The sequence below is a fragment of the Podarcis vaucheri genome (assembly GCF_965113315.1).
Source record: "Podarcis vaucheri genome assembly, chromosome: 2".
Lineage (NCBI taxonomy): Eukaryota > Metazoa > Chordata > Lepidosauria > Squamata > Lacertidae > Podarcis > Podarcis vaucheri.
In genome coordinates, this window is record NC_138760.1 from 9,963,762 (window position 1) to 9,977,402 (window position 13,641).

Below are 13,641 nucleotides of genomic sequence, written 5' to 3' on the forward strand. Positions count from 1 at the left end.
TCTCTCTCCTCTGGGCGGCGAGGAGCTGAAACCCCTAAAAGAATCCTCCTCATCTTCCGACGTCTCGAACATTTCCCTCCATCGGTCTTCGTTCCGACTCGCTGAATCCTCCTCCACCTCGGAATCAGCGAACCCCTCCAACTCTTCTTCTTCGTCGGTGGTGGCGAAGTATTCCCTCCGGAACCTCGCCACTGGCTGGGGTTTCCGAGGGAATCTCTGATGAAAAGTTTCAATCAAAACCTCGTCATCTACATCCTCTGCCCTGACCCAGGTGTTTTCCGACTCCGGCTCCCCTTCCCACATTACCAAATACTCTACTTGCTCTCCCCTCCACCTGGAATCGAGAATCTCCGCTACATGGTAGCTGTGTTCTTTTTCCTCCATAGCTGGTCCCCTATTGACCCTCCCCTCTCTGTCCCCTATATACGGTGACAGCAATGATCTGTGGAACACTGGGTGCAACTTCATGTGGTTAGGTAACCGGAGTCTGAAAGCCACTGGGTTGACCTGTTGCGTGACTTCAAATGGGCCCAGTCTTTTGGGTCTTAACTTCTTACAACCTCCTTTAAATGGTAACCCTTGGGTGGACAACCACACCTGATCCCCCACCCTAATGCTTTCTCCTTCCCTTCTGGTTTTGTCTGCCTGCCTCTTATATTCCTCCTTCGCCCTGTTTAAATTAAGTTGGAGCTGGCGATGGATCGCTTCCATTTCTTCAACGAACTGTTCTGCTGCTGGAACGCTCCAGTTCTCCCCCTCCCCCCCTGGGAAGGCTCGGGGATGACACCCGTGATTGGCCAAAAAAGGGCTCATTCCCGTGGACACGTTCTCCGCATTGTTATAGGCAAATTCTGCCAACGCCAGCTTCTCCACCCAATCATTCTCTCTGTCATTCACATAACACCTCAAATATTGCTGGAGGACACCATTAGCTCTTTCCGCCTGCCCGTTGGTTTCTGGATGACGGGCAGTTGAGAAATTCACCTCTACATGCAATAAGCTCATGAGCTTCCTCCAGAACCTGGAAGTAAATTGTTTCCCTCGGTCCGAAACCACCCTCAAGGGGGCACCATGCAATCTAAACACATTTTCCACAAACAATTTAGCGGTTTCTTCTGCTGTGACCGCATGTGAGCAGGCTATAAAGTGGGCCATCTTGGTTAACAGGTCTACCACAACCATAATGGCTGTCTTCCCTTTGGACCTGGGCAGATCAGTCATAAAATCTATTGCCACTGCCTCCCATGGTCTTTCCGGCGTGGGTAGTGGTTCTAATAAACCTGCCGGTGCCCGCCTCTCCCCCTTGGCTCGTTGACATCGGTCACACCCTCTCACATACTCCCGCACATCTTCCCTGACCTTGGGCCACCAGAATTCCCTGGTAACCAGCCACATGGTTTTGTGTTGCCCAAAATGCCCTGCTGTGGGGCTATCGTGCAGTTGCTTGAGTACCTTTTCCCTCAATTCTCCTTCAGGTACGTATAACGCTCCCTTGTAGTACAACGCCCCGTTTCTCTCCTCAAAACCCCCGGGTTTGTCTCCCTCCCTCCTGAGACCCCTGAGTTTGTCCTGGGCATATTCATCCTGCACCGTTCCCTCTATCAGTTCCCTTAGCCCCACCAGTGCCGCCCCACACACCCAGCGATCCTCGGGAATGACATGGGTCTCTTCGGGTGCACCCTCTCCCTCCAAATATTCAGGTTTGCGTGATAGAGCGTCCGCCCTAACGTTCTCCTGGCCTGGTACGTAACAAATCTCAAAGTTAAATTTGGAGAACTCCTGGGCCCATCTCAACTGCCGTTGGTTGAGCACTCGCGCAGTTCTCCAATACTCTAGATTCTTATGGTCCGTGCGTACTTGCACCTTCTGTTGTGCACCAATTAGTAGGTGCCTCCATCTCTGGAAGGCCTCATAAATCGCAAGAAGTTCCCGGTCATACACCGTGTAGTTTCTCTCCGATTTGTTCAGCTTTCGCGAAAAGAAGGCACACGGTCGCCACTCGGACCCCTTCTCAAGATGCCCAATTACGAAAGCAACTCGGGATTCCTCATCAGGGAACTCATCAAACTGCACATTCAGGGCATATTGCATTTCAGTCCTAAAGGCATGGTAATCCTTGGGGTCCCCCCCAAACTTCTGCACTAATCCTGGTACCTTTCTGGGGAACTGAGTGGTTCTCCCCTTCTTGTCTGCATCTTGAGCCCTCCTCTCCTCGAGCCTCGCCGTCTGCAGCGCAAGTTGGACCTCCAATGCTCGGTATCTGTCTTCCAAGCTTGGACCAGCTCCACCCCCTGCGGCTCCGGCTCCTGCTGGGTCGCTCATGATGCCTTCTCCTGCACAGGCAGCGTACAGAGACTGTCGGACTGCTGTCAAGGGATGATTAGCTGCTTGTGCTTAAAATAGTGCCCCTTCAGAGTTTGTGCGACCCCACAAACCTCTGTGTGTGACAGAGCTCCTCAGACATGTCTGCTCTAGTCACTTGTAGAGTCCGACAGTGGCTGTCTGCGGAAGCGCTTCCAGCAAAGAAGTTCCTTAACGGAAACGCGTCTCCTGGACTCACGACGTGACAGCTTCCGGCGAAGCATAGGTCTCCCTGCAGTTGCTTCTGACACCTCCCCGCTATTTTCGCTCGAGGTGTCTCTCACCCCTTTCTCTCCCCTTCTGCTTCCTGCCTGGGCTGCTGCGTCTCTCTCAGCATTACTGAGATCCTCCTCCAGAGACCCCGCGCTCCCCCTACTGGTCCCTGCTTTAGCTGTTGACTCTCTCCCAGTCTCTGGGAGCCCTACTACTTCCCTTTCCTCCGATGTCAGTTCCCTGACACTGACGTTCTGCAATTCACTCAAAAATGTTGGCAAACTGTTGCAAGTGATCCCCTGAAATGTTTTTCGGTGGAAACAGATGGGTTTTTATCATCGGAAACAGACTTAGCCCTCGATGTCTGAACAACTTTTTTTGAAAAAATCCCTAAGCCGCGCGGTCACAATTTCTTCTCAAAATCTGACGTTCTGCAATTCACTCAAAAATGTTGACAAACTGTTGCAAGTGATCCCCTGAAATGTTTTTCGGTGGAAACAGATGGGTTTTTATCATCGGAAACAGAAATAGCCCTCGACGTCTGAACAACTTTTTTTGAAAAAATCCCTAAGCCGCGCGGTCACAATTTCATCTCAAAATCTGACGTTCTGCAATTCACTCAAAAATGTTGGCAAACTGTTGCAAGTGATCCCCTGAAATGTTTTTCGGTGGAAACAGATGGGTTTTTATCATCGGAAACAGAATTAGCCCGCGACGTCTGAACAACTTTTTTTGAAAAAATCCCTAAGCCGCGCGGTCACAATTTCTGCAAAAAATCTGACGTTCTGCAATTCACTGAAAAATGTTGGCAAACTGTTGCAAGTGATCCCCTGAAATGTTTTTCGGTGGAAACAGATGGGTTTTTATCATCGGAAAGAGACTTAGCCCTCGACGTCTGAACAACTTTTTTTGAAAAAATCCCTAAGCCGCGCGGTCACAATTTCTTCTCAAAATCTGACGTTCTGCAATTCACTCAAAAATGTTGGCAAACTGTTGCAAGTGATCCCCTGAAATGTTTTTCGGTGGAAACAGATGGGTTTTTATCATCGGAAACAGAATTAGCCCTCGACGTCTGAACAACTGTTTTTGAAAAAATCCCTAAGCCGCGCGGTCACAATTTCTTCTCAAAATCTGACGTTCTGCAATTCACTGAAAAATGTTGGCAAACTGTTGCAAGTGATCCCCTGAAATGTTTTTCGGTGGAAACAGATGGGTTTTTATCATCGGAAACAGAATTAGCCCTCAACGTCTGAACAACTTTTTTTGAAAAAATCCCTAAGCCACGCGGTCACAATTTCTGCAAAAAATCTGACGTTCTGCAATTCACTGAAAAATGTTGGCAAACTGTTGCAAGTGATCCCCTGAAATGTTTTTCGGTGGAAACAGATGGGTTTTTATCATCGGAAACAGACTTAGCCCTCGACGTCTGAACAACTTTTTTTGAAAAAATCCCTAAGCCGCGCGGTCACAATTTCTTCTCAAAATCTGACGTTCTGCAATTCACTCAAAAATGTTGGCAAACTGTTGCAAGTGATCCCCTGAAATGTTTTTCGGTGGAAACAGATGGGTTTTTATCATCGGAAACAGACTTAGCCCTCGACGTCTGAACATCTTTTTTTGAAAAAATCCCTAAGCCGCGCGGTCACAATTTCATCTCAAAATCTGAGGTTCTGCAATTCACTCAAAAATGTTGGCAAACTGTTGCAAGTGATCCCCTGAAATGTTTTTCGGTGGAAACAGATGGGTTTTTATCATCGGAAACAGAATTAGCCCTCGACGTCTGAACAACTGTTTTTGAAAAAATCCCTAAGCCGCGCGGTCACAATTTCTTCTCAAAATCTGACGTTCTGCAATTCACAGAAAAATGTTGGCAAACTGTTGCAAGTGATCCCCTGAAATGTTTTTCGGTGGAAACAGATGGGTTTTTATCATCGGAAACAGAATTAGCCCGCGACGTCTGAACAACTTTTTTTGAAAAAATCCCTAAGCCGCGCGGTCACAATTTCTGCAAAAAATCTGACGTTCTGCAATTCACTGAAAAATGTTGGCAAACTGTTGCAAGTGATCCCCTGAAATGTTTTTCGGTGGAAACAGATGGGTTTTTATCATCGGAAACAGACTTAGCCCTCGACGTCTGAACAACTTTTTTTGAAAAAATCCCTAAGCCGCGCGGTCACAATTTCTTCTCAAAATCTGACGTTCTGCAATTCACTCAAAAATGTTGACAAACTGTTGCAAGTGATCCCATGAAATGTTTTTCAGTGGAAACAGATGGGTTTTTATCATCGGAAACAGAAATAGCCCTCGACGTCTGAACAACTTTTTTTGAAAAAATCCCTAAGCCGCGCGGTCACAATTTCTTCTCAAAATCTGACGTTCTGCAATTCACTCAAAAATGTTGACAAACTGTTGCAAGTGATCCCCTGAAATGTTTTTCGGTGGAAACAGATGGGTTTTTATCATCGGAAACAGAAATAGCCCTCGACGTCTGAACAACTTTTTTTGAAAAAATCCCTAAGCCGCGCGGTCACAATTTCATCTCAAAATCTGACGTTCTGCAATTCACTCAAAAATGTTGGCAAACTGTTGCAAGTGATCCCCTGAAATGTTTTTCGGTGGAAACAGATGGGTTTTTATCATCGGAAACAGAATTAGCCCGCGACGTCTGAACAACTTTTTTTGAAAAAATCCCTAAGCCGCGCGGTCACAATTTCTGCAAAAAATCTGACGTTCTGCAATTCACTGAAAAATGTTGGCAAACTGTTGCAAGTGATCCCCTGAAATGTTTTTCGGTGGAAACAGATGGGTTTTTATCATCGGAAACAGAATTAGCCCTCAACGTCTGAACAACTTTTTTTGAAAAAATCCCTAAGCCACGCGGTCACAATTTCTGCAAAAAATCTGACGTTCTGCAATTCACTGAAAAATGTTGGCAAACTGTTGCAAGTGATCCCCTGAAATGTTTTTCGGTGGAAACAGATGGGTTTTTATCATCGGAAACAGACTTAGCCCTCGACGTCTGAACAACTTTTTTTGAAAAAATCCCTAAGCCGCGCGGTCACAATTTCTTCTCAAAATCTGACGTTCTGCAATTCACTCAAAAATGTTGGCAAACTGTTGCAAGTGATCCCCTGAAATGTTTTTCGGTGGAAACAGATGGGTTTTTATCATCGGAAACAGACTTAGCCCTCGACGTCTGAACATCTTTTTTTGAAAAAATCCCTAAGCCGCGCGGTCACAATTTCATCTCAAAATCTGAGGTTCTGCAATTCACTCAAAAATGTTGGCAAACTGTTGCAAGTGATCCCCTGAAATGTTTTTCGGTGGAAACAGATGGGTTTTTATCATCGGAAACAGAATTAGCCCTCGACGTCTGAACAACTGTTTTTGAAAAAATCCCTAAGCCGCGCGGTCACAATTTCTTCTCAAAATCTGACGTTCTGCAATTCACAGAAAAATGTTGGCAAACTGTTGCAAGTGATCCCCTGAAATGTTTTTCGGTGGAAACAGATGGGTTTTTATCATCGGAAACAGAATTAGCCCGCGACGTCTGAACAACTTTTTTTGAAAAAATCCCTAAGCCGCGCGGTCACAATTTCTGCAAAAAATCTGACGTTCTGCAATTCACTGAAAAATGTTGGCAAACTGTTGCAAGTGATCCCCTGAAATGTTTTTCGGTGGAAACAGATGGGTTTTTATCATCGGAAACAGACTTAGCCCTCGACGTCTGAACAACTTTTTTTGAAAAAATCCCTAAGCCGCGCGGTCACAATTTCTTCTCAAAATCTGACGTTCTGCAATTCACTCAAAAATGTTGACAAACTGTTGCAAGTGATCCCATGAAATGTTTTTCAGTGGAAACAGATGGGTTTTTATCATCGGAAACAGAAATAGCCCTCGACGTCTGAACAACTTTTTTTGAAAAAATCCCTAAGCCGCGCGGTCACAATTTCTTCTCAAAATCTGACGTTCTGCAATTCACTCAAAAATGTTGACAAACTGTTGCAAGTGATCCCCTGAAATGTTTTTCGGTGGAAACAGATGGGTTTTTATCATCGGAAACAGAAATAGCCCTCGACGTCTGAACAACTTTTTTTGAAAAAATCCCTAAGCCGCGCGGTCACAATTTCATCTCAAAATCTGACGTTCTGCAATTCACTCAAAAATGTTGGCAAACTGTTGCAAGTGATCCCCTGAAATGTTTTTCGGTGGAAACAGATGGGTTTTTATCATCGGAAACAGAATTAGCCCGCGACGTCTGAACAACTTTTTTTGAAAAAATCCCTAAGCCGCGCGGTCACAATTTCTGCAAAAAATCTGACGTTCTGCAATTCACTGAAAAATGTTGGCAAACTGTTGCAAGTTGTCCCCTGAAATGTTTTTCGGTGGAAACAGATGGGTTTTTATCATCGGAAACAGACTTAGCCCTCGACGTCTGAACAACTTTTTTTGAAAAAATCCCTAAGCCGCGCGGTCACAATTTCTTCTCAAAATCTGACGTTCTGCAATTCACTCAAAAATGTTGACAAACTGTTGCAAGTGATCCCCTGAAATGTTTTTCGGTGGAAACAGATGGGTTTTTATCATCGGAAACAGAAATAGCCCTCGACGTCTGAACAACTTTTTTTGAAAAAATCCCTAAGCCGCGCGGTCACAATTTCATCTCAAAATCTGACGTTCTGCAATTCACTCAAAAATGTTGGCAAACTGTTGCAAGTGATCCCCTGAAATGTTTTTCGGTGGAAACAGATGGGTTTTTATCATCGGAAACAGAATTAGCCCGCGACGTCTGAACAACTTTTTTTGAAAAAATCCCTAAGCCGCGCGGTCACAATTTCTGCAAAAAATCTGACGTTCTGCAATTCACTGAAAAATGTTGGCAAACTGTTGCAAGTGATCCCCTGAAATGTTTTTCGGTGGAAACAGATGGGTTTTTATCATCGGAAAGAGACTTAGCCCTCGACGTCTGAACAACTTTTTTTGAAAAAATCCCTAAGCCGCGCGGTCACAATTTCTTCTCAAAATCTGACGTTCTGCAATTCACTCAAAAATGTTGGCAAACTGTTGCAAGTGATCCCCTGAAATGTTTTTCGGTGGAAACAGATGGGTTTTTATCATCGGAAACAGAATTAGCCCTCGACGTCTGAACAACTGTTTTTGAAAAAATCCCTAAGCCGCGCGGTCACAATTTCTTCTCAAAATCTGACGTTCTGCAATTCACTGAAAAATGTTGGCAAACTGTTGCAAGTGATCCCCTGAAATGTTTTTCGGTGGAAACAGATGGGTTTTTATCATCGGAAACAGAATTAGCCCTCAACGTCTGAACAACTTTTTTTGAAAAAATCCCTAAGCCACGCGGTCACAATTTCTGCAAAAAATCTGACGTTCTGCAATTCACTGAAAAATGTTGGCAAACTGTTGCAAGTGATCCCCTGAAATGTTTTTCGGTGGAAACAGATGGGTTTTTATCATCGGAAACAGACTTAGCCCTCGACGTCTGAACAACTTTTTTTGAAAAAATCCCTAAGCCGCGCGGTCACAATTTCTTCTCAAAATCTGACGTTCTGCAATTCACTCAAAAATGTTGGCAAACTGTTGCAAGTGATCCCCTGAAATGTTTTTCGGTGGAAACAGATGGGTTTTTATCATCGGAAACAGACTTAGCCCTCGACGTCTGAACATCTTTTTTTGAAAAAATCCCTAAGCCGCGCGGTCACAATTTCATCTCAAAATCTGAGGTTCTGCAATTCACTCAAAAATGTTGGCAAACTGTTGCAAGTGATCCCCTGAAATGTTTTTCGGTGGAAACAGATGGGTTTTTATCATCGGAAACAGAATTAGCCCTCGACGTCTGAACAACTGTTTTTGAAAAAATCCCTAAGCCGCGCGGTCACAATTTCTTCTCAAAATCTGACGTTCTGCAATTCACAGAAAAATGTTGGCAAACTGTTGCAAGTGATCCCCTGAAATGTTTTTCGGTGGAAACAGATGGGTTTTTATCATCGGAAACAGAATTAGCCCGCGACGTCTGAACAACTTTTTTTGAAAAAATCCCTAAGCCGCGCGGTCACAATTTCTGCAAAAAATCTGACGTTCTGCAATTCACTGAAAAATGTTGGCAAACTGTTGCAAGTGATCCCCTGAAATGTTTTTCGGTGGAAACAGATGGGTTTTTATCATCGGAAACAGACTTAGCCCTCGACGTCTGAACAACTTTTTTTGAAAAAATCCCTAAGCCGCGCGGTCACAATTTCTTCTCAAAATCTGACGTTCTGCAATTCACTCAAAAATGTTGACAAACTGTTGCAAGTGATCCCATGAAATGTTTTTCAGTGGAAACAGATGGGTTTTTATCATCGGAAACAGAAATAGCCCTCGACGTCTGAACAACTTTTTTTGAAAAAATCCCTAAGCCGCGCGGTCACAATTTCTTCTCAAAATCTGACGTTCTGCAATTCACTCAAAAATGTTGACAAACTGTTGCAAGTGATCCCCTGAAATGTTTTTCGGTGGAAACAGATGGGTTTTTATCATCGGAAACAGAAATAGCCCTCGACGTCTGAACAACTTTTTTTGAAAAAATCCCTAAGCCGCGCGGTCACAATTTCATCTCTAAATCTGACGTTCTGCAATTCACTCAAAAATGTTGGCAAACTGTTGCAAGTGATCCCCTGAAATGTTTTTCGGTGGAAACAGATGGGTTTTTATCATCGGAAACAGAATTAGCCCGCGACGTCTGAACAACTTTTTTTGAAAAAATCCCTAAGCCGCGCGGTCACAATTTCTGCAAAAAATCTGACGTTCTGCAATTCACTGAAAAATGTTGGCAAACTGTTGCAAGTGATCCCCTGAAATGTTTTTCGGTGGAAACAGATGGGTTTTTATCATCGGAAAGAGACTTAGCCCTCGACGTCTGAACAACTTTTTTTGAAAAAATCCCTAAGCCGCGCGGTCACAATTTCTTCTCAAAATCTGACGTTCTGCAATTCACTCAAAAATGTTGGCAAACTGTTGCAAGTGATCCCCTGAAATGTTTTTCGGTGGAAACAGATGGGTTTTTATCATCGGAAACAGAATTAGCCCTCGACGTCTGAACAACTGTTTTTGAAAAAATCCCTAAGCCGCGCGGTCAGAATTTCTTCTCAAAATCTGACGTTCTGCAATTCACTGAAAAATGTTGGCAAACTGTTGCAAGTGATCCCCTGAAATGTTTTTCGGTGGAAACAGATGGGTTTTTATCATCGGAAACAGAATTAGCCCTCAACGTCTGAACAACTTTTTTTGAAAAAATCCCTAAGCCACGCGGTCACAATTTCTGCAAAAAATCTGACGTTCTGCAATTCACTGAAAAATGTTGGCAAACTGTTGCAAGTGATCCCCTGAAATGTTTTTCGGTGGAAACAGATGGGTTTTTATCATCGGAAACAGACTTAGCCCTCGACGTCTGAACAACTTTTTTTGAAAAAATCCCTAAGCCGCGCGGTCACAATTTCTTCTCAAAATCTGACGTTCTGCAATTCACTCAAAAATGTTGGCAAACTGTTGCAAGTGATCCCCTGAAATGTTTTTCGGTGGAAACAGATGGGTTTTTATCATCGGAAACAGACTTAGCCCTCGACGTCTGAACATCTTTTTTTGAAAAAATCCCTAAGCCGCGCGGTCACAATTTCATCTCAAAATCTGAGGTTCTGCAATTCACTCAAAAATGTTGGCAAACTGTTGCAAGTGATCCCCTGAAATGTTTTTCGGTGGAAACAGATGGGTTTTTATCATCGGAAACAGAATTAGCCCTCGACGTCTGAACAACTGTTTTTGAAAAAATCCCTAAGCCGCGCGGTCACAATTTCTTCTCAAAATCTGACGTTCTGCAATTCACAGAAAAATGTTGGCAAACTGTTGCAAGTGATCCCCTGAAATGTTTTTCGGTGGAAACAGATGGGTTTTTATCATCGGAAACAGAATTAGCCCGCGACGTCTGAACAACTTTTTTTGAAAAAATCCCTAAGCCGCGCGGTCACAATTTCTGCAAAAAATCTGACCTTCTGCAATTCACTGAAAAATGTTGGCAAACTGTTGCAAGTGATCCCCTGAAATGTTTTTCGGTGGAAACAGATGGGTTTTTATCATCGGAAACAGACTTAGCCCTCGACGTCTGAACAACTTTTTTTGAAAAAATCCCTAAGCCGCGCGGTCACAATTTCTTCTCAAAATCTGACGTTCTGCAATTCACTCAAAAATGTTGACAAACTGTTGCAAGTGATCCCCTGAAATGTTTTTCAGTGGAAACAGATGGGTTTTTATCATCGGAAACAGAAATAGCCCTCGACGTCTGAACAACTTTTTTTGAAAAAATCCCTAAGCCGCGCGGTCACAATTTCTTCTCAAAATCTGACGTTCTGCAATTCACTCAAAAATGTTGGCAAACTGTTGCAAGTGATCCCCTGAAATGTTTTTCGGTGGAAACAGATGGGTTTTTATCATCGGAAACAGAATTAGCCCTTGACGTCTGAACAACTTTTTTTGAAAAAATCCCTAAGCCGCGCGGTCACAATTTCTTCTCAAAATCTGACGTTCTGCAATTCACAGAAAAATGTTGGCAAACTGTTGCAAGTGATCCCCTGAAATGTTTTTCGGTGGAAACAGAATGGTTTTTATCATCGGAAACAGAATTAGCCCTCAACGTCTGAACAACTTTTTTTGAAAAAATCCCTAAGCCGCGCGGTCACAATTTCTTCTCAAAATCTGACGTTCTGCAATTCACTCAAAAATGTTGGCAAACTGTTGCAAGTGATCCCCTGAAATGTTTTTCGGTGGAAACAGATGGGTTTTTATCATCGGAAACAGAATTAGCCCTTGACGTCTGAACAACTGTTTTTGAAAAAATCCCTAAGCCGCGCGGTCACAATTTCTTCTCAAAATCTGACGTTCTGCAATTCACAGAAAAATGTTGGCAAACTGTTGCAAGTGATCCCCTGAAATGTTTTTCGGTGGAAACAGATGGGTTTTTATCATCGGAAACAGAATTAGTCCTCAACGTCTGAACAACTTTTTTTGAAAAAATCCCTAAGCCGCGCGGTCACAATTTCTTCTCAAAATCTGATGTTCTGCAATTCACTAAAATATGTTGACAAACTGTTGCAAGTGATCCCCTGAAATGTTTTTCGGTGGAAACAGATGGGTTTTTATCATCGGAAACAGAATTAGCCCTCGACGTCAGAACAACTTTTTTTGAAAAAATCCGTAAGCCGCGCGGTCACAATTTCTGCTCAAAATCTGACGTTCTGCAATTCACAGAAAAATGTTGGCAAACTGTTGCAAGTGATCCCCTGAAATGTTTTTCGGTGGAAACAGATGGGTTTTTATCATCGGAAACAGAATTAGCCCTCGACGTCTGAACAACTTTTTTTGAAAAAATCCCTAAGCCGCGCGGTCACAATTTCTTCTCAAAATCTGACGTTCTGCAATTCACTCAAAAATGTTGGCAAACTGTTGCAAGTGATCCCCTGAAATGTTTTTCGGTGGAAACAGATGGGTTTTTATCATCGGAAACAGAATTAGCCCTCGACGTCTGAACAACTGTTTTTGAAAAAATTCCTAAACCGCGCGGTCACAATTTCTTCTCAAAATCTGACGTTCTGCAATTCACAGAAAAATGTTGGTAAACTGTTGCAAGTGATCCCCCGAAATGTTTTTCGGTGGAAACAGATGGGTTTTTATCATCGGAAACAGAATTAGCCCTCGACGTTTGAACAACTTTTTTTGAAAAAATCCCTAAGCCGCGCGGTCACAATTTCTTCTCAAAATCTGACGTTCTGCAATTCACTCAAAAATGTTGGCAAACTGTTGCAAGTGATCCCCTGAAATGTTTTTCGGTGGAAACAGATGGGTTTTTATCATCGGAAACAGAATTAGCCTTCGACGTCTGAACAACTGTTTTTGAAAAAATCCCTAAGCCGCGCGGTCACAATTTCTTCTCAAAATCTGACGTTCTGCAATTCACAGAAAAATGTTGGCAAACTGTTGCAAGTGATCCCCTGAAATGTTTTTCGGTGGAAACAGATGGGTTTTTATCATCGGAAACAGAATTAGCCCTCAACGTCTGAACAACTTTTTTTGAAAAAATCCCTAAGCCGCGCGGTCACAATTTCTTCTCAAAATCTGACGTTCTGCAATTCACTCAAAAATGTTGGCAAACTGTTGCAAGTGATCCCCTGAAATGTTTTTCGGTGGAAACAGATGGGTTTTTATCATCGGAAACAGAATTAGCCCTCGACGTCTGAACAACTGTTTTTGAAAAAATCCCTAAGCCGCGCGGTCACAATTTCTTCTCAAAATCTGACGTTCTGCAATTCACAGAAAAATGTTGGCAAACTGTTGCAAGTGATCCCCTGAAATGTTTTTCGGTGGAAACAGAATGGTTTTTATCATCGGAAACAGAATTAGCCCTCAACGTCTGAACAACTTTTTTTGAAAAAATCCCTAAGCCGCGCGGTCACAATTTCTTCTCAAAATCTGACGTTCTGCAATTCACTCAAAAATGTTGGCAAACTGTTGCAAGTGATCCCCTGAAATGTTTTTCGGTGGAAACAGATGGGTTTTTATCATCGGAAACAGAATTAGTCCTCAACGTCTGAACAACTTTTTTTGAAAAAATCCCTAAGCCGCGCGGTCACAATTTCTTCTCAAAATCTGATGTTCTGCAATTCACTAAAATATGTTGACAAACTGTTGCAAGTGATCCCCTGAAATGTTTTTCGGTGGAAACAGATGGGTTTTTATCATCGGAAACAGAATTAGCCCTCGACGTCAGAACAACTTTTTTTGAAAAAATCCGTAAGCCGCGCGGTCACAATTTCTGCTCAAAATCTGACGTTCTGCAATTCACAGAAAAATGTTGGCAAACTGTTGCAAGTGATCCCCTGAAATGTTTTTCGGTGGAAACAGATGGGTTTTTATCATCGGAAACAGAATTAGCCCTCGACGTCTGAACAACTTTTTTTGAAAAAATCCCTAAGCCGCGCGGTCACAATTTCTTCTCAAAATCTGACGTTCTGCAATTCACTCAAA